This window comes from Octopus bimaculoides, chromosome 5, assembly GCF_046866305.1.
Source record: "Octopus bimaculoides isolate indiv1 chromosome 5, ASM4686630v1, whole genome shotgun sequence".
Taxonomy (NCBI): Eukaryota; Metazoa; Mollusca; class Cephalopoda; order Octopoda; family Octopodidae; genus Octopus; species Octopus bimaculoides.
This window is the reverse complement of record NC_142932.1, coordinates 33,686,755-33,709,162: the sequence shown is the minus strand read 5'-3', so window position 1 is coordinate 33,709,162 and position 22,408 is coordinate 33,686,755.

The window sequence follows — 22,408 nt, the reverse complement described above, 5'->3', positions numbered from 1 at the left end:
GGATTGTATATTCATATATGCATTATCACAATACGCATGCACTGAACCAATGTCATATTCATAAACTCCTACCGTGTGTAGCATTATTTTGAGCAAGGCAATTAAACTAGCAAGTATAGGAATGTATATTCCTATACTTGCTAACGCAAGTAGAAATACAATAGATGATGAGAAATTATATGAAACATCAGGTGATGTAGCTGAAATAATCTCCACCGAATTTCTAAATAATTTAAAGAATATGTAAGTTAGCTACATGACACTTCCAGATAAAATTTAACGTATTGTGAGATGTAGAAAAATATGTCTAAATCAATTATTTCAAAACCTCGTAAGTATTTTAAATAATTAATAGCTTCGTAATCAAATATGTGTCATATTTGTGAAAATTGATTAAAGGAAAATGAAGTTTTGTTTTGGAAGTTAACATAATGCTGGAGTCAGTTAAAAGGAATCTAGATTAATTTGAACAGGTTCGAAAGCATTTAAAATTCAATTCTTTCCATGTCCATTAAGGTATTCATAAAGGTGACACCTTAATTTAATGAAAATGTATTTATTTACTCTTCGAATAAATAATGCAATAGTACACGGAATATATGTCATTATACGCTGTGCCTTTATATTCTATGAGAAATGTTCCAAAGACTTTTCAAAACCATTGAAATTCTAACGCCAAAGCGCTGGTATGTAAAGACGTACGTAAGTACATAGATACGGCCATGTTATCTATATTATACTTCTTGAAATACTCTTGACACAAAGCCCAACATTTTGGAGGAGAGAGCCAGTCGATTAGATCAACCTCTGTATGCAACTGGTACTTCATATATCGACCCGAAAGACAAAGTCGACCTCGGCGTAATTTGAACTCAGAACGTAAAGACAGAACAAATACCGTTAAGTATTTCGCCCGGTGTGCTAACGCTTCTACTACCTCGCCGCCCCGAAATGAAGAATATTAATAACGTACATCGCCCAATGGGTTTTTACGATGACATGTCGTCTACAAAACTTCGCTGATTACGGTACTCGATTGGGGAATAAGCTAAAATGTTATAGATAGTCAATCCAACGAGGGTGTGTCCTGTATTTCTACAACAGAAAATTTTCAAAATGTCTATATCTTGTAGCATTCCACTTATCTCACATTGTGTTGCTCGATCCAGCTCTTCAATGAAATAAGGATATGTTTTTTTTTGTTTTTGTTTTTACTTATAAGAGCGTAGGAAGGCTGTGTGCTAAGTAGCTTGCTACCAGCCGCATGGCTCCGGGTTCATTCCCACTGCGTGGAACCTTGAGCAAGTGTCTTCTACTAGAGCCTCGGGCCGACCAAAGCCTTGTCAGTGGATTTGGTAGACAGAAACTGAAAAAAGCCCGTCATATATATGTATATGTATATATATATATATATATATATATATATATATATATATATATATATATGTGTGTGTGTGTGTGTGTGTGTGTGTGTGTGTGTGTGTGTGTGTGTGTGTGTTTGTGTGTATGTTTGTGTGTCTGTGTGTGTCCCCCCATCATCGCTTGACAACCGATGCTGGTGTGTTTACGTCCCCGTAACTTAGCGGTTCGGAAAAAGGAACCGATAGAATAGGTAGTAGGCTTACAAAGAATAAGTCCTGGGGTCGATTTGCTCGACTAAAGGCGGTGCTCCAGCATGGCCACAGTCAATTGACTGAAACAAGTAAAAGAGTAAAAGAGTAAGAGCAGACAGTTTTTCAGACTTTTAATGCTTGGGCTAGGCTCTCTCTAAAATACTCAACTTAATCCTGCTGTTCTTCTAACTTGTAATCTTTACCCTATTCCTTTTGTATACTTGCTTTAAAAACAACTTCCGGCTCTTTTGGAAGGCAATTTTTCATAGACCAATGTATATATTTTTTTTTTCGTGTCCTTATATGACGGAATGAAGTGACCCTCAGCTTCGTAGGCAGCCGAATTAAACAAGCATGATTTGGCGGTAGGTGAATGTAGTTGAACAATAAAATGTTTCTGAAATTGAAATGTAGTACTCCTGTCTTAACTTTTATATCGATACTTGCTGCTAAACTTAAAATCCTCGTTTTATTTTATGCTTGCAATGCTATAATAATATAGAATACTGCTATAGGAGTTCACATAAAATGTGGTAATAGCAGCCAACAATGTTTCCTACTGGCATTTTAAATTTGAGAAAAAAGTTAATTATCAACGAAGCTAAAAAGAAAGTACTGTTGCTTTAATAGATACAATTTATTACAAATATATTCTGCTGAGTATAGAAGAAAATATACGTTGGAGAAACCAAAATTTTGTAACCTGTGAAAATTATGAAATTACAATTTTTCACATTCACACCGATAAAATCTACCCTGAAAGGAATTGGCTTGTCTTGCGTCATGAGAAGCTTATATAGTTCTTGAGTAAGTCTGGTCCTCATGAATTATAAATTATGTAGTGTATTGTAGATAGTGTGCAATATTCAGAAACAGGCGTTTCAGATCATGATTGCATTATGACATTTATTTCATAGAAAAATTGAGAATTTTCACTCAAGACATTAATTATTCAAAAAAAAAAAAAAAATACAACTATACGATATGCTCCTTAGAGCGACGATTTACAATACACAAGAATTTATTCATGAAATAAATGAAGGGTGAATGACCAATTATGTTAACATATCCTCGCCTCTCCAACGGATTTGAAATAAAGACCCATTTTAGTACACCCGTTGACATTATTTGTAATCATTAATAGGTTAATAGTTTCGTGAATGCATATAGCGTAATACTTTCCTCTCTTCCCCAACAGTATGGGTATCTTGTAGAAATCGTTAAGCGAATGCTGTGCTTCGAGTTGACCATAGTGTGTATACTTTTTTTTTTTAAATGAAGCATTGAGAAATTCATTGAAAGTACACATGTACACCCACATATGATGTAGACCCTTGGTTTTCGAACAACTCTGATTACGAATAAATCGTAGTGCATCTTCTGTCTTTCTCACATTCATTTAATACAGTAGCACGCCGGTTTATGAACGTCTCTGATCAGGAATAAATGGTGCTTTATATATAAACCGAGGTACTACCGTACATGTTTCTATAGTTTTCATGTGTATATGTTTATATGTATGCATGCACACACACACATACACGTACACACGCACGCACGCACGCGTGCATATATATGTGTGTGTTTGCTTATTTGTGAATGTGTATGTCTGTTTGTGTGTGTTTACAGATTTAGTGAGGAAAAATCACAGCAGAAATCACCACAAAATTTCATCAAATTATATCTCATGTAATTTGATTGTTATACGCATATTTCATTTTCTCTCTCCATTATTATTAACAGAATACAGCATATATGAGACCTATTTTCCGGATCAATATAATTGTCAGAATCTTGCGGTTCAGAAGCATAAAAATCAGTAAATTAACAAATACTTCATTTTTGTTATAAACGTAAGTTGTCTGTAGAAATGCTTCTCAAAATATTTCTTATATTACAACTGAAAGCCTAATAGGTAATTACGTATTGTCATCAATGATGACCATCATTTGCGTTATTTTCATTAATGACTTAACGTCCATCATATTATCAGTATAAATGTAATTGAAATATTTTTTCATCGTGCTTTACAGTACAATATCTTTAATACGTATTATACAGTTCTGTTACATCTACTGATCCAAGATCATTTAATTTAGAAGTAATGTAATATATTATAAATTTCTTTAGTTGCTGCAGACCTATGCTTCTTATCAGCTCTGTTTTCTGCTGTGCAGTTTAATATAATCTATTCAAATCAGCTATTTGTTCCCTAACTTTTTAATCCTCAACAATTACAAATTGTATTAATTGCACTTCAAGTTGTAAATTCACTAATATCTTAATTCACAAATAAATATGGCTTACTCCACATTGAATATTATTAAAGACACTAATAATTAAACCATCAGTTGAATACAAACGTTAAACTATTACGGGGTTAATACCTATAATAACTCTATTTTGTTTCTTATCACGAATTAACACAATATGTATTTAAATGTGTGAAGAACCAAAATATTTTGTGCCTCTGTACAATGTACTAAAATTAATTCTGATCCTGTAGAATAGGTTTTCTCAAGGGAGTTTGCAATACCGTACTGGGAGAGGTAAGCAAATATATAGGGCGGGAAACATAAGAAGCATGAGCATTTTACTCCCATATCATGTACTAAAGTCGTACATTTTGTTTGTCCATATCTGCAATCTATCGAAACAGCATATGGTCAATGGCATTCCAACTCTGACCACTCTGTCTTAGCCCATAAAATGCTGGGATTTGTACTTATATAGCATGAACTGATGAGCATATTTTATGAAAATGAGACTACCATGCACTCATAAAAAAGCACAAAAAAGTTAAAATATCTTCTTAGTATATAATGGTGACAAGTTTTACATCAACTGAAAATTCATTAGTTGAACTATCTCTTGACAGACATTTCAACAAACGCCCATGAATTAAATGCATCTATCTGGGCCACGATCGTGCCTGCCGGCCTGTACCCGATGTCCTCCATCGTGTCCCGTCGCGCTTTCTGTATCAATTTTATATATATAGGGCCAAGAAAACGATTATCGTACCATACCGTACCATGTGGCGGTGTTCACCAGCAGAATCAAAATTTTCTAAGGCATTACAAGAGAAAAAGGAGAAATCAAACTACAACAGAAAAGGTCTCGACAAAACCAAAGACGCCCTCCACCGACATTACAATGCAGTCAATATTGTCGACTCTTCTGTGTAAAAATTAGTCCACAGAATAAACAAAAGGAATCGTTCAGCAAAGAAGGAACTATATTCTCAGATACGAGATAAAACCAACGACGATTACGTTGTAATTTGAGGTATAATTCGCTATTGTTTCTTGCACGTCAAGGGATCACACAGATTCTTTGTCATTATGTTGTTTTACATGTCAAATGTTAATCATGTCCGTTGTAGTGTCAGACGATTTAAAGTTGGTGAATGAGAAAAATCATTGGGAGGCGACATATAGAGAGGCGCCTTTTATCATAACGGAAACTTATGTTATAAATGAAAAGCTGTAGCATTCAATGTTATAAAAGGATATCTGAATTGTATGGAATTACGTAGTCACTCTACAAATTGTTGTCACGCTAAACATTAATGTAATAAGTTACTTTATATGACTTATGGTAATTTTCACTATTTTCATTTCTATTTTTAAGAAATAAAAATGTGCTGCGGAATTCAACTTTTATATAAATCCTTAAAATATCTAAGAAAATAACATCGTAAAGGTAATGCCTGGCAGGCTGGCTTTATCTTTTCAATAATGCGAATGTAAAAGCAAATTTACTGCTCTTAAGATTTTTGGCTCAAATGCCGACGAAGGGTTTTGTGAGAATGAAAATAAAACTTAGTTTAGTATAAATGGAATTATAGCATCTCGGTTCAGAGCAAAAGTAATCAGCTGGAAATAAATGACAAATGGAAGTGCATCTCCTTAAAAAGTTTTTTTAATTTTGTATTATCTCTATTCATATACAATGCGGTGTTTTCTATTTTTCCTGCTTAACCCGCGTTTCTTTCTTCTTCGATATTCTTTTTATGTCCACGTGTTTCTGTCTATTGATTTGTCGTCTCCATCACGTTCAAGTTAAGTCTCAATATACTTTCTTAATGCCGGAGTAAATTTGAATGTATTGTGTTTATATAACCATATGCAAACCTGCTATTTCTTCAACCGTATCATTTTACTTGGACGTATGCGAGAAAATGAGATTCGCGGAACATATTTTTGTATTTTTGTGTATAAAAATTAACGATTTCACTGATATCGTGATATCGAAACTGAAATTCGGTAGGTCTACACATATAAAAAAATGCAGTGGGGTCATTGGTAACTCAGATTAGTGGGGGGACGAAAAAAGTCTTTGTCGTGGAGCAGAAGTGGAATATATCCCAGCTTAGTCAAGGTTATGCTTTGTGGTCAAGAAGTCCAAGCGCTGTTCGGGCAGCAACAAAATGACAAAACTAAAATGAGACAATAAATTCAGCATATCAGACTCAGAGTAGCTGAATACGGCCAAATAGCCTGTTGTAGTCTCACGGGATTGCATGTGAAGTAACAGAAGCGATACATGAATCTTAACAGTGACATAACCGTGGCAAATGTAATTTTATAGAGGGTCACGTCACTAATGCATGAATACGAAATAATTTTCTAGTTTTTGAAAATGTACTCTTTGAATTTCCTACAAAAAAAAATGTTATGCATATGTGAAATGTATTGAAAAAGCGATGTGTGGACGTATGAAAGTATGAAACCCTTTTAAGCTGCTTGGAGACTGTATTTGCATCTTCTTTTTATAGATAAATTATTGTAGTGCAATTTGGTTTCTATTGAGTTACTCGATAGTTTTTATATATTATAGGAAAATAGTAAATGTCATTATGAATTATGAATTTATATATCCAATATTTTATTACATTACGAATAATTCTACAAATCTCAATTAAAGATTTATATGCAGCATTAAAATTGAATAGACAGGGGTACATATGAAAGACTTGATTTACCTTTCCGAAATAAACATAATTTAGATTTTACAATAAGTATTGTCTGCTGCATACGTGTTTTTAAATGAAAATTGGAACGGAGGTTATTACTAACAGTGTTATTGAAATAATTTCGTGAGTTGTTATCTTTTTCAGTAAAAAAAGTGTGGGCGAATTTATATATTGTAGCATGTATAATGTAGAACAACAAACACGAAGAAAATATTGCAGATTTACTATCAAGCCGCAGGAAGTAAATGCAACATAACAATTCATACACTCCCTAACATATGTATTTAGATATAAATAAACTCATACACACATTCAAATACGCACGCAAGGAAACGTGAACACACAGAAGCTTATGGCGTATTAAATTAGCTTGGATTTCGATGTACTAAGTACATTTATGTGTGTGTTGCGTGTGTACGTATGTTGTTGTGTATGGATTACACGTGTATTTTTTATGTGCACTGACATTCTCTTTCACCCACATATATAAATATACATATGGCATAATTACAGGTGAAGGCAAAATATAGAGTTTTCGATTCGCATAGAAATATACATTATATAGTAGAGAATATAATCTTGTTGAGATAAAATTATCCCTCATTCACCGATGAAGTTATAAAAGTATTTAAAAAATACAGCAAAATACAAGTACACTCAATAGATAGATTTATTCGCTCCAGGACCAAAATACAGAAGTGAATATTTTAATGCTTGAAAAACCTGAAACAAGCAAATGATTTTAGTATAATACTATCACATATATTTTATATCAATTACTTATAATAACATGTGTACTTTACACGGCATCTCTGTAATATTGTCAATATTCCTAGTACAAGAAAATTGAGTAAACAACGAAAGTAATGCAACAAACATATCTACATACACAGTTGAACATTTATATGAATGTGGATGGATATATAGAATGTTTTCTCTAGACTCTGGGCAGTTCGCGTCTATCGAAATCTACTCACAACTGGTAGGACCAAACAAGTTTATAGAAAGTGATGGGTGGTGATATCTAAAGCGGGTTTCATGTCAATTGGGACATTCATATAGATGATAGGGCAGGATTTTTGTTTGAAATCCTTCAGTATAATGTCTAGCATATTTGCTTCTATCTTTCTGTGAGTTTGCACTGTAAAATTCCTAAGGAATTAGTTGTGATCGTTTTCAAGTACTGGAGGTGGTTTAGGTTCCAACCAGTGTTTATTATGTGGCAGGTCTAGATCCTTGCAGATGACCCAGTGAATATACTGTGCCGCTCTCTCATGCCTGTTGAGATACTCTGTAGGCACATGAATGCTGCACATTGAGACAATATACTCAATGGTTTCTGCTTGTATTTACCATACACGAAATGTTGGGCTACTGCGGTCCTTCCAGATGTTGGCCTGGTAGTTTCTTGTTGGTAGTCATAGATATTGAGCTGCTATGATAAACCCCCTCTGTCTTTGAATGTAAGGCAGTTGACGCCCGTCATTGGTGGATAAGAGTTACGTCACTATCGGCATTATTAACTCACTTTGGATAATTACTATTGAAAGGTTTTTCTTGCAATTAATCAGCGAGACTATCTAGGGTTACATATTTAATACGGGTTTTCATACGTTTTGTTTTTTTCTCTGCTTGTTTCCAGTACATCTAAGTCTGGCATTTACTATATTTAGAATTCACTTAAATATTTCCTTGCATGTTTTTTTTTTTTACTGAGTATCTGGTTGTGTTCATGATTTAAAACATGTTTTAGCATCCAGTCATCACAATTTTTCAGAAAAATGTTTAGGCGAATTGTGCCGATCTTCATTGTAAATTCAAGTAAAGTCATTCGACATCTGCTTTACGGCACTGCATTCAATTCATTCTGAACAATTTTCGAAATTTTCTATCAAGCTTACAGACTTACAACCTGTATGGCTAAAATATTAATCGTTTTAATTTTCTTGCGTTTAGCTATGTATTCAGTATTGCCCTCATTCTGTGATAACATACTTTTATGACCTTTTCCTGCGGCATTAAGTATTTGATTTTATCATCCACTACGTTTTGAGATCAAATTCCGTCGCCGTCGACTTCCCTTTCATCCTTTTGTGGTCGATTAAAGAAGTACCAGTTACGCACTGGAGTCGATGTAATCGACTTAATTCCTTCCCCCAAATTGAAGTCCTTGTGTTTCTTGTAAAGAGGATTATCATGATTTAAATATCCCTTTTTTCTAAACAATTGTATATATGAGATCAAATTTCTTGAAGTAATACCAAATTGCAGATTGCTATATGGGTTTCAGAGCCGGTTATTGGGAAGAAGCTTAGAATGTGCTCCACTGAGTTTCTGCAAAATTTTAGTTGACAGTTTACTCAAAGCGCAAATAATATTGTTCAGCTGGGAAACTATGAGAAATTTAGAAACCAAAGTCTTTTGTAATCGAAAATACAAAAATTTAGCAAGAATCCATCTATCGAAATTAGGGTGTTGTTGAATTTAATTGAATTCAACTCACTGCTAATGGATTGCAAAATTCTATTCTATTCTGAACGGACGTTTTATTTATTTATTTTATCATTCCGAATAATCTAAATCAACAACACGTTTTTTCAATATCTAGCAAAGGTTAGGAACATTGAGAAATTTATGAATATATAAGTTTTATTTTGAAAGGTAATCGGCTAATCAGCCTTAAACGTGTGTTCGTATGTATGTTACAGATATCTCTGGTCTATCAAAATTCCATCTGCGCTCAATATGAGTGTCATATATTTATTTATTAGCAGGGTTATGTCAGAAACATAAACCAATAATTTGGAGTATGGCGCTCCAAGTTTTCATTTAATAATGTTACAATATACGAGAATATATGATGCATACGATCATTAACGCACCACTAAGAAATTCAAATCATACCGAAATATTCAGTTGCTGGCAGATTAGTGGAATTCTGCACGCTATTTATCTATTGTGGCGTATTACATGTACTAGTTTGATTTTCAAGCAAGCTAATGAAAAAAAAAAAAAGGCGCTGTGGTATTGTCAACGCAAAATGATGTTTTAAATGCAAACGTCGTTGTCATATTCTATTGAAGAGAAGACACTTGTTTTCATGCATTGCATCCACTTAGCTCTTCCCACCAAAGGCATTAAATGACTTTTCAAACTTTCTAATGGTAATGCACTTTCCGAGCCCATCATGGTGACATATCTGAAAGAACAAATACGATTATACTGCCCGTTTTACAGCTGGCTAATTGACAATTTATTTATTCCTTTTCGAAATACTGTACCGTTGTCATTTTCCCCAATTATATCGTTATATACACTCAACTCATAATCGGAGATATAATACCACACACTCATTCTCTGACTCTTAACCCCCATGCACAGATATAATGGAAACTATGATACCGGCTCAATTGTAACAATTGTTCCTTATCTATTAGAGTATTCTAAGATATCTTTTTAATCGTACTTTCTTCTATACTATGACCAATATTCACTCCCACTTTTCATTAATATACCTCTATACTATATAGTAATATATAAGAAGCACGTTTCTTTTCTGGTGGGATATAATGCGTTAGTTTATCATGATTTACAATATTACATCAAATAGGTAATGTTTCAGATACATTTACCTACGTTAGGTATTCTTTTATTATTTCATTACTTTATAGATTTGTACCTTGTATTTCCATTTATTTAGGTTAATTACCGTAACTTAATATGATACAACATTCATGGTTACCTATATTTACTATCCATCTTTAATTTCTTTCCTTCTAAACGTTTATTTACGTAATTGGTCGAATATGAAAATTTACTCTTTTCACAAATCCATTGGATTCTCTCCCTTTCTCCTTCCATTTACAAAAAAAAAATTATTACCATTATTATTAATTTTAAGAATTTTCTGCGGTTCTTTATGTCTTCCTTTAATTTAAACTCTTAGTATAGCGTTCATAGCCTCTCTCCCAAAACAGCTCCCTGTAAACTAGCGTTCTTGTTTCTAACGGTCATTTAACTTAGCTATACAGTGTTATTCCTCTTACGTAATCTTTGCATTCTGCACAAGTCTTGCATTTGTAAAATGGTTCTCTGAAGATAAAATTATATGTATAAACCAGCATCGCTTATTCCTTTCAAGTAGAGTGCATATACTTTTTGAAACATGTGTAGGAATTAGAGGAACTTTAAGGTATGGGTGAGCATGAGGAGGATTCTTCAACCCTCTCATTTAAAAAGCTTTTAGTAGAAAAAATAATGAAATAGCATTCTGTTGTACAAAGATTACAGTATTCATCTAGTGGATATAAATTTCCATCTAATTTTAAAGTTAATATTCTTATATTTTAATCGCCAGATAACTTTATTCACGTTGAGGAGCATTTGGTAGAATTTCGGAAAGAAAGCTCAAGGTTAGACACTTGAGCTTTAATAAGCCTTTTGCAAGAACCAGTATAGGAGTAGTGTTTACCGGCAGGTTCCACAGTGTTTTGCTATACTACTAAACTACTACAATAGTAAACCTTACTAATATTTCCACAGGGGATTTCATGTCGCGATGAGTGATCTCCCCGTGATTGTTAACTTCACGTTTAGCGTAAAATGATATGTATCTAAATATATTTCGAGTTACTGATTATCCATATCAGAAACCACCGCTGGAGTGTAATTCACCGTACTTATTTTTACTTTTGTTGAATTGTATATTTATTTTCTTGCGTATTATAAAAGATTACATTAGATTTCAGTGGTTTGATGAAAGGCAAAATTAGCGATAAGACATATTTGTTAGTTCTATTATTCCGGCTTCCTTATCAGGCTTAAATAGCTGAAGAAAGAAAGCGTTAGCTGTAAGTAATACAGACAACTTGAACTCGTGTCAAAGGTGCATATAATGTAAAATTATAGATAGATATAATTCATTTATGTATAATATATTCATATACATACACACAGACACAGGCACACGCGCACACAGATACACAAACAGACACACGTACTCATACATTATATATATATATATATATATATATATATATATATATATATATATATATATATATATATATATATATATATATATATATATATATATATATATATATATATATATATATATATATATATATATATATATATAAATTTCTGTAACCAGTTCAAATGTGCGCGACACATATTCGCATCCGTAAAAAGTTTATTACGTGCATTTTGTCATATAGAATCAGTCTCACTCTAGACAAAGTGGTTTATAAATTTCAGTCAGATCGAGTGGCCTCTATTCAAATCGATGGAGCTATGTAGCTTGAAGTAAGTCTCTTCTAATCAGCATCAGACACAGGGATACATACATACATACATACATACATACATACATATATATATATATATATATATATATATATAAATGTCATTTGACTGTGGCCATGCCGGAGCACCGCCTGTAGTTGAACAAATCGACCCCAGGACTTATCCTTTGTAAGCCTAGTATTTATTTTATCGGTAACTTTTGCCGAACTACGAGTGTACGGGGACGTAAACACACCGACATCAGTTGTCAAGCTACGGTGAAGAGGGGACAAATACAGACAGACTAACATATATATATATGCACGACAGGCTTCTTTCACTTTCCCTCAAACAAATCTACTCACAAGACTATGCTTGGCCCGAAACTACAGTATGCGACAGTCTCCCAAGGTGCCATGCTGGGAACTGAACGCGAAACCATTTGGTGGGAAGCAAGCTTTTTTGCCACACAGCAAACGCCTGCGCCTATATGTACAGCTATATACATAAAGGGCAATTTCTGTCTGTTTGTGGTTGTGTGTGAGGCGTCGAGAATTTACTATCCGAGACTATCCAACCGATCTTGATGAAACTTGACGTGTGGAGAGCTTATGTCCACGCAGTCATCTACGGACGTGAGGATTTCAAAGAAATCAATAACTTTTAATCAGCAACGATTTTTCAAAAATCAAAAGGCTATTTCAACGTAAATTTTCATACATTATTTACATTTTGACGGATTTTGTCCTAATCTTGTTTGTTGTCAACATAGAACTAAATTTTCATGCGAATTTTATTTTCTGCCATAACGTTTAAAGTTTTGAATTTATTTTCTTGAATATGGGCTAAGGATGTGTTGAGACGAATAGATTTTTACCTAGGCCTCCCAAGCAAAGCGTAAGATGATTAACTGATTAACGAAATTTGGCCTAAATTTTTGTCGGCTTAAAATATTCTTCAATATTTCAGAATTCTCAGGTTGCTGTAACATATATTTTCTTAACACCTGTACTCAAAATTATCGATTCTAACCGTTGCAGCATTATGTGCTAAAACATGTAACATGTATTTTCTTAGCACCTACACTTAAAATTATCCATTGTAAGTGTGGCAATGTTGTGTACTAAAACATGTAACATGTATTTTCTACACTTACATTTCTCGCTTCTAGCCGATGCAATCGATATTTGATTCTCACGATCAGTGGAGCTATACTCATAAAACACAGTCATAAAGTTAAGTGTATGAGCACTTAATATTTTCTCTGGGGTTGCAAGAAAATTTTCCCCCAAATGACGAAAGTCATCGCTACAATACAATCCACGCTGCAATACCATATTAACAACGGAATCTGAGATAGTTCTGATACGCTACACCAGGAAGATTACATTGGTGGAATAGCTGAACTACTGGGAAAGACTGAAATAATTACGACTCTAGTCCATAGAGCGAAGACGGGAGAGACATGCAGTGATATACGTGCGGAATATCCTGGGGAAGGTGCCACCAAACTCTGGTAAGGAGACATATACCAACCCCCGATCTGGACGTTACTGCACTGTTCCAAAGATCCAAGCTACCCCGTCTAAAGTGAGGTCTATGTACTGTAATTGATTGGGATTTGAGAGCCTACAGCTATTTAACACGCTGGCAATACACCCACGAGATCTTCACGGAGTACGGATAGATGGTTTCAAGAAAAAACTTGACCTACTGCTATCCCTGATAACCCTATAACAAGGCAGGTAACTCACACGGGGGCAGTATTATCAAACACCCTCCTTCACAAAAAGAAAAAGCACATGAGATTGGCCAATGAAAAGATGACTACACTGGCGGTGATCCAGCATGGCCACATTATCGAGACGGAAAAAATAAAAATCAAGGTGTTAACTTCAACTGGACTGCATCTGGACATCAACTCAGAGCGTATAGAGGCAGAACAATTGCCGTGAAGCAGCACTTTAACGAGTTTGCAACGCCTTCGACGACATCCATCCAGAAAAACATATGCATACATAATATATATACATATATACCCTGTACACACACACACACATACACTTATACACAAATACATACACACACACACACACACACACATATATATATATATATATATATATATATATATATATATATGCAAATAGATATAGATATACATTTACATATAGATATACATATATATCAATTAACATATATATATATATATATATATATATAAATATATATATACATATATATACACACACACACACACACACACATATATATATATAGTATGTATAAGTAAATGTTATATATATACATGTACATATATATCTATCTATGCATACATACACTAATAATACAATTTCTGAACTATATGTATCATTTATGTAGGCGTACGTATCGTAGCCCAGCTATAAACGTTTCATATTTCCGCAATAATCTCGATCATGAATATTAAATACCGAAAAATGTGACACCTTCACCTGAAAAGAAGATGAACATAGACTTCCTTAAATCATATTCTAAAAACACATCCTGAAGCATGTTTTTTTTTGTGCGACTCTGTATTTGCTGATGTTTGTATGAAAAATATTGATAAAGAAGACATTATCACACCGTTGCAATCTACCTCTTATTTAATATGGAGTGTCAAGTAACGACAAAAAATTGTATTCTCTTTCCCAGTATTGATCAAAGCGTAATGTTTAAATCTTTACCAATTACTTGCCTCGTCTCATGTTACTAAACTTCAACCTATTCATATTTGTCTATACACACCTTTGATATTATATTTGCACGAAAACATATAAAGCGACAAATATAGTATCTTGCATTGTGTCAGGATATAGGAATACACCTTAAGTAAATCTTTTAGCATCCATCCCATGTTGTGTGTTCAGACGACCGAGTTGATACCCCTTATTAAAGAGTATACAGCGTACAACCTTCTCTTCTGTAAATATTGTTTCGAATAACTATAAACATTACATAGGAATGATTAATCACTATTTTCTATTATGTATTTTTGCTCAGGTGCATTTAATATGGAATCTGCAACTACATCCGATCTTCCTGCTGATTGTTTTCTAAGAGGAAACGTAAAGCGGTATTTGGCTGTGGGTGGATAAATAAATTATAGTGTACAGCTCAATTTATTGCAGTTATCATTTTCCGAAATATGCACCAATTAATTTCCTTTGTAATGTTTAATAAACACAATTCATTCCTTTCACGCAGGCGTCAGGTGTTTTAGGTCTTTCTCAAGTTGAAGAAAATCTTTCAGGTATAACAACCTGCGAGAACGTTATAACTGAATAGCATTGTGCTGTTATATGTCAAATTTGGCATAAAATGCTATAAAGTACGATCAGATATATGAGGATTTACCGCAAAATAATCTTTCGTTTTAGGATTTTACTGATGACTGAATGAGAAACACAATATAACAGGAATCGACTGCGTTGCTTCGGGTAGTTTTTACCTCGAGTATCTGGTTATTTAATTTCAAAAGTGTAAAGTTAATATAAACCATGGTCCTTATCTCTCACGCAACATTTGTTCACTTTGTATCAATGGACCTCCTCTTACGTACAATTTCAATGTTTCGTAGAAATTAATAATCAAATTATTTTTGGTAATGAGTTGATGATATCATAAATTTTAAGAATGCTTAAGTATTTAGGATAATTACAGTCTCATAAGGGAATGTCCGCAGGAAAATAGATATTCAACTAAACTTACAAACAAAAATATCCTTAGAAATATCCGACTCATTAATTCATTAATTGAGTATGCTTAACGAGATCTGCATAAATCCAGCAGAGAAAAGTCAAAGCATCAGCAGCTCCATAACAAATATCAGGGACTAAGAATATCAGACTAATAGAAGACATGATTATATGGTTAGTTAGAAATCCTTGTCCTCTGAATGAAAACGCCATGGATAAAGGTTGATGCTGAAGCAAAATAAAATGCCAAGAAAAGCAACAACAAGGGTTTTAGACAAAGACATTTAGATGTGTATGTGTGTACGCCCACTCGTACGATTCAGTATGATATACAATGTGACAAAGTTGGCATTTTGAAAGACAGGCACTATGCATTTTTGCCAGTTGTGTGGACTAGAGGCACGAGAAATAAAATATCTTAAAAACACAAAGCACTACCGAGAAGCTAACGCATAGCCTTTCGGGTGTGAGCATAATACCCTAACCACTAAGCCAGGTGCCTTAGTATATGTGTTTTTGTATTATCACACTCGATAAATTCTATTCACTTTCTGGCTGCAGAAAACTTATAGGTATCTATACATTATTGGCACTATAGAATTGCGGCAAGTTTAATGCAATATTTAAATTCATTATTTGTAATATTTTTGCATTAACTTACATCATGATCTCATGAAAAATGTGAGAAATATACATGCATGTTGCAAGACTGCAATATACATGTATATTGCGACTTCATTATACATGATAGAAATAAGAGAATTAAATATGTCATGCATACACACACACATTCACACACACACACATACATCTCAGATATATGTGCATACATTTGAGTATATATATATATATATATATATATATATATATATATATATATATATATATATATATATATATATATATATATATATATATATATATATAATAGAGGTATTAATATTTCTAAGTCTTTCTAAAGGAGACTACGGCAGCGGTACTGGAAATTAATAGTTATCGCCAAGCCAACATGGCAGTCCAAAAAATAGGACGAATGCTGCCGTTGATTAGCTCCAACAGGCCATAGCCTCTAGCTACCTATGTGACACACGAACCTGTGTCCTTTATAAGCTTCGAACAGGGGAGGTCAGCCGCTTCACCTTGCTGATCTGGCATCTACAGACTAGTTTCGGGGTATTGCCCCTTATCAATGTAGAGCAGCCGAACCCACCAGGCGTCGCTAGTGACCGTCTGTACGAAGGATTATTTATCTAATTTCAGTGGAATACATCCACTGGTTTTCAGCAATAGAGGAATTAATATTTCTAAGTCACGCATTCATATATATATATATATATATATATATATATATATATATATATATTCGCCATGATAGATCGCTGACCACTACATTCATATTTTTTTATTTCTGTGTTCCTTTCTGTTGAAGAGCGTGGGCTTGAAACGTTAAAAACTTTCTCTATTCCCCAGTGTTATACAAATACATCCATTTGTTGTTTACACCACCTGTCTTCGTCTGTTGTTTTTTTCGTAAATTCTCCCATATATATATATATATATATACGTACATACATGCATCAACGACAGCTTAAATATCAAGTCACCATCACTGTGTTTTGTAAGTTCCCGGCAATTTTCTATATATAATATTACCAGTCACATTTTCTATGGTTCTATAAATTCCTTTATATATTTAATATACGTCTGTAGCCTATTTGCGCATAACATCATTCTCCATATTCAAGACTCTATATATTTTAGCTTAATAAACGTTTTTTTTTCCTGTCTTTATTCGTTTGTATGCTGGACGATAGTTTCCCTCTTGGTTATTAAATTTTAGATGCATCTAACTATCCTGGTACAATAAATTCATAATTCTGATGTGGCAAAGAAGGCGCAATACTTGCTGGTGAGTATAAATATGTAAAATGAATAGAGAAAATCTCTGGATTATTTTATTGAAAGGTAGAACAATAGTCATGTCAACTGGAAATGAGTTCTCAAGCCCCGCGGATAGTATTCAAATTCTCCTATCCCAAACAGCTTTTCAGCTCAATATATACATGGTATCATTTGTAGATTATGTGTACTTTGAGAACTAATTGCAAAAGTGTATAACCCCTATCTATCTATCTATCTATCTATCTATCTATCTATCTATCTATCTATCTATCTATCTATCTGTCCATCTATCTATCCATCTATCTATCTATCTATCTATCTATCTATCTATCTGTCAGTCTATCTATCTATTTATTTATCTATCTATCTATCTATTTTTGGCGACCTCTTGGCATCAGTCTACTGCAACTGGCAACACAACGGGAGAATTCCCGGTTTCGTGAGCCGAGGTGCAGTGACATTGCTGAAGAAAGACCCAAACAAGGGAAATTTTATAGATAATTTCAGGCCCATCACTCTGCTTAACGCAGATTTGAAAATTTTGGCCAAAGTAATAGCCGAGAGGTTGGCGCTTGTCATCGATAAACTGGTCGACAGGGCGCAAACATGCGTCGTGTCGGGCAGAAGTATCCATGACAACCTCCACCTCATGCACTACATCATGGACAGGGTAGTTAAGGATCCTGGCATGGGTGGGGCGCTGATCAATTTAGATCAATCTAAAGCCTTCGATAGGGTCGACCATCGATACCTGGCGGCCGTCCTCAGGGCAGCTGGCTTTGGTCCCGTCTTCCGCGGTTGGATCGCTGCCTTGTATAGCGGCATCCGATCGGTAATACGGGTAAACGGTTACCTGTCAAAACCGTTCGACATCACGCGTTCGGTCCGTCAGGGATGTCCCCTGTCGCCGCTTCTGTATGTATTGACGCTCGAACCACTACTGCGGAAGCTGGCGACACTGAGGGGTATCCCACGAGAGCTGGGTTGCGGGACGAGCGTGTCTGCATATGCGGACGATGTCACCATCATAGTGTCGAGCGAAAAGCACGTCGAGATGCTAGGCGAGACACTTAAAGAATACGAAACGGTGACAGGAGCAAACATTAACCCGGAAAAGTCAGTGGGTTTGTTACTCGGCACCTGGAGAAGCAAGCCCATACCGTCCAACAGTGACTCCGTAGTGGGACGCTGGACGGACGGACCGGTTAAACTGCTCGGGGTCTGGTTCAGTCCGGACCTCCAAATGGATAAGAACTGGGACGAGATCACCAGTAGAGTGATCAAACTCAGCCAAACATGGGCTGAGAGAAAGTTATCTCTAAAAGGCCGGGCGGAGGTGGTTAACGTGTATATCGCATCAGTCATCGATTACCGCCTGACCGTCGTGCCTTGTCCCGATGCCACCATCACGAAACTAGAACGCATACTTTTCCGCTTTCTGTGGAAGGGTGGCGTTCCGATGGTGAGGCGATCCATTTGCTGTCAACAACCGTTACGTGGAGGACTGGGGATGCCGTGGCTAATGATGCGCAGACATGCGCTGAGACTGCGGCATCTCTGGAACTTCATTGACGACGGTGAACAGGTGTGGGCGCCGTTTGTGAGGCACGCCTTCTCGCAGCTCGTCTCACTCACCGAACTGCAAACATGGATCAGGAAGAGACCGAAACTGGGTGATTGGCACCGCGAGTGTCGTCAAGCTCTACAACAGCTCTGCCGTCCGGGATCAAACTTGTGCAACTTCCAAACGACCGATGCGTTCTATAGAGGACTAGTGGAGGGGAGGTCTGACGACACTCTCGGGGCAAACCTGGGTGTCGACGAGAAATTCCTAACCCGCCTTTTCAAGACGACGTTCGGGCCGGGGTCTATGGATAATTTCCAGAGATCCCTGGCTTGGCAATGCTATCGAGACGCACTACCAGTTCGAGAGAAGATCTACAGACACGGTTCGAAAACCACCGGACCGACCTGCCCGAGATGCGGTCAGAGCGACGAAACCGTTCTGCACGCACTCGTGCAGTCTCCAGATATTTCAGAGCTGTGGACCTTCGTCGAATGGCTGTTGTCGCGTGTGGGACGAGCCCACTTATCAGCCGAGTCTATCGTGAATATTGTTCCGCCACCTTCCTTTAAACGGGAAGGAAAAACGGTTTTTGTAACACTGATAGCTATGGCAAAAGAATGCGTGTGGTGGACGCGTTTGAAAGGTCTACAAACAAACACTTTCCTCTCTGGTCAGTCCCTCGTCAACTTTTTCAAGTACCACTTGAAAAGGAGGATGAGGATAGAGAGGACAGTGTTGTCGAATGAAAGTTTCAATAAAAAATGGGTAAATGTGGCAAGAATGGTAAGAATGAAAGACGACACCATTTTAAGCATAGACTTGTAACAAAAAGAGACAAAAAGAGAGAAGGTACTTACTTTCATGTACCTTAAAAAAAAAAGGCCTGAGGTGACCGTGGTCTTTTCCGTAGGCTTTTCTCTCCCCGGATAAACCTAATCTGTTCCCCGTTTTTTACATCGACTGTGATACACGATCCCTATTGATCACCCCCCCCCCACGTTTTTTTTTCTTCCCGCGATCCCTTTTGATCGAAATTATCCCCCCCCCCAACAAAAGCTCTACTTTGTAATTTGTCCATTTTCTGTATATAGCCCTGTGTGGCTATAATTAAAAGATATCTGACTGTCTGTCTGTCTACTATCTATCTACCTACCTACCTATATATATATATATATATATATATATATATATATATATATATATATATATATATATACATGCATATACATGTATATACATGTATATATATATATATATATATATATATATATATATATATATACATACATGTACATACATACATACATACACACACACATACATACATACATACATACATACATACATACATACATACATACATACATACATACATACATATTTATTTACAGACATATATAGATGCATATATTTACCATTTGAAAATGTCATTTATCCGAAAGTACTCAGAAAATCAGTTTCATTGTGAACATTCTGGGTAAATTTCAAATATATATCGGAATGTTTCAAAGACTACCATGGTATGTTTTACAAAATTATCGTTGACAGCGCTGACATTAACTTTAATAATTTGAACCCCGTTATCATTTCTCGCTTCCTAACAGAGTTTCTTTTCAATTTCTGACTGATTTCTCGAATATATGTTAGACTTTATTATGCACACATGTTATTCAGTTGCTGTGTAAGCTCATCATTCGTTTTGAACCATTTCTCTCGGCTATATTCTTCTGTTATCCTTTGATTCATTCATTGACTACAAACATTTATCACCTCCCCAATAATGTCAAAGCTGCCTTATCATCATGACCTGGTCACTTTAGCTTTGCTGAAGGTTAAGCCTAAATAGGTAATCTCTGTATAGTTTTACATATACATTTGTAATATTGAACGAAAAGTCTATCTAAGGAGAAGAAAATACGAGCAATACTTAATTCAGCTAGAAGATTCAGATGGTCTTTCTTTCATATATTTTTGATGCCAATGGAGTATCAGATTTATAATGTTAGCAATCTAAGATCATTATTCCAGCATTGCGTTTCATATCCTCTGAATTACTGTAAAAGCAGAGAGAATAACGTAATGTGGATCGATAATTTTACCAAAGGTGTCCTCATTCTCCATCTAGTAAAAAAAGATTCTGTCAAATCTCTCACTAATAAAACTCCTTTCATCACAGATTCTTTTGCTTTGAGAGCTTAAAGCAAACGGCGTTTTACTATAAAACACGCCGTTTGAGGAATAAGACATTTCAACAAACTTCTTCCATATAGTCTTTCGATGTATTTGTCAATGTTTCCTAAGCGGTTTTATCTGTTGATAACAACTGCGTACACTGGACTCCATCAATCAAGTTGCTATTAAAATGTCAACTAAAAGCTGTTCAAAGTTTGCTTTAAGATGACCGCTATTGAACATTGACTTAAGTTGTATTCTGATGATAGTGGTACGCAGCTTATTGCAGCAAAACGCTAATGGTAATCTGTCAAATAAATATTTTCCCTTTTACTGCAGCGGCTGATATATATGTTCCAACAAATAATTTATTCATATTGTGGTAGACTGCGCAAATAGACACTCAAATTTCCACTTGTGCAAGTTTTATCATATTCGTTTGACTTGAGATCAGCAAACGCTGAGAAAACTGAGTTTTATAAACCAAAATACTTTGACTCACACAATTTTACAATCCTCTTGTAAATAAATTGCAAAGCCTCGTGTACTTCCGCTGAAAGTTTTTATCTTACTACAGGTTTGTCTTGGTGTTCTTCGTCCGAGGCATATTTTGGCTTATTTTTAATTACTTGCAGCTTTAGAATATCAAATTATTTCGCTTATTCAACACTGGTTGTAAGTATATTTTTCAACATTTCATTTCTAATTTAGAAATAATACACTTCTACATCTCTCAGAGAGATTTATGCAGTAGTGATACGATGAAGCAGCTGTATGCTGTCAACTTAATGTGACAGTCCCCTGAAGGGAATAATAATAGTACTGTTGGTTAGACCTAGAAAGCTGCACCGCTTCCTATCGGCCTTGACACATTTCCTGTGTCCTTATATGTACAAGGGGCAAACAATCACCTCCACCCACCTAAACCTTCATCCAGAGACATGTCTCTGAGTCTTTGCTCGTCATCAGTCATCATTTTATTTCTAGCCTTTAATCTTTTGTTTCTTTCAGATATTGGATTGCAACCAACTGAGATAACGTCTTGAAAGATTTAGTCGAATAACTTGAGCCCGGGCGTGGAAACAAGCGATCACTACACAAACACATTCAAGCACACACACAAATACACACGCACAAACACACACACACACACACACACACACACATATAT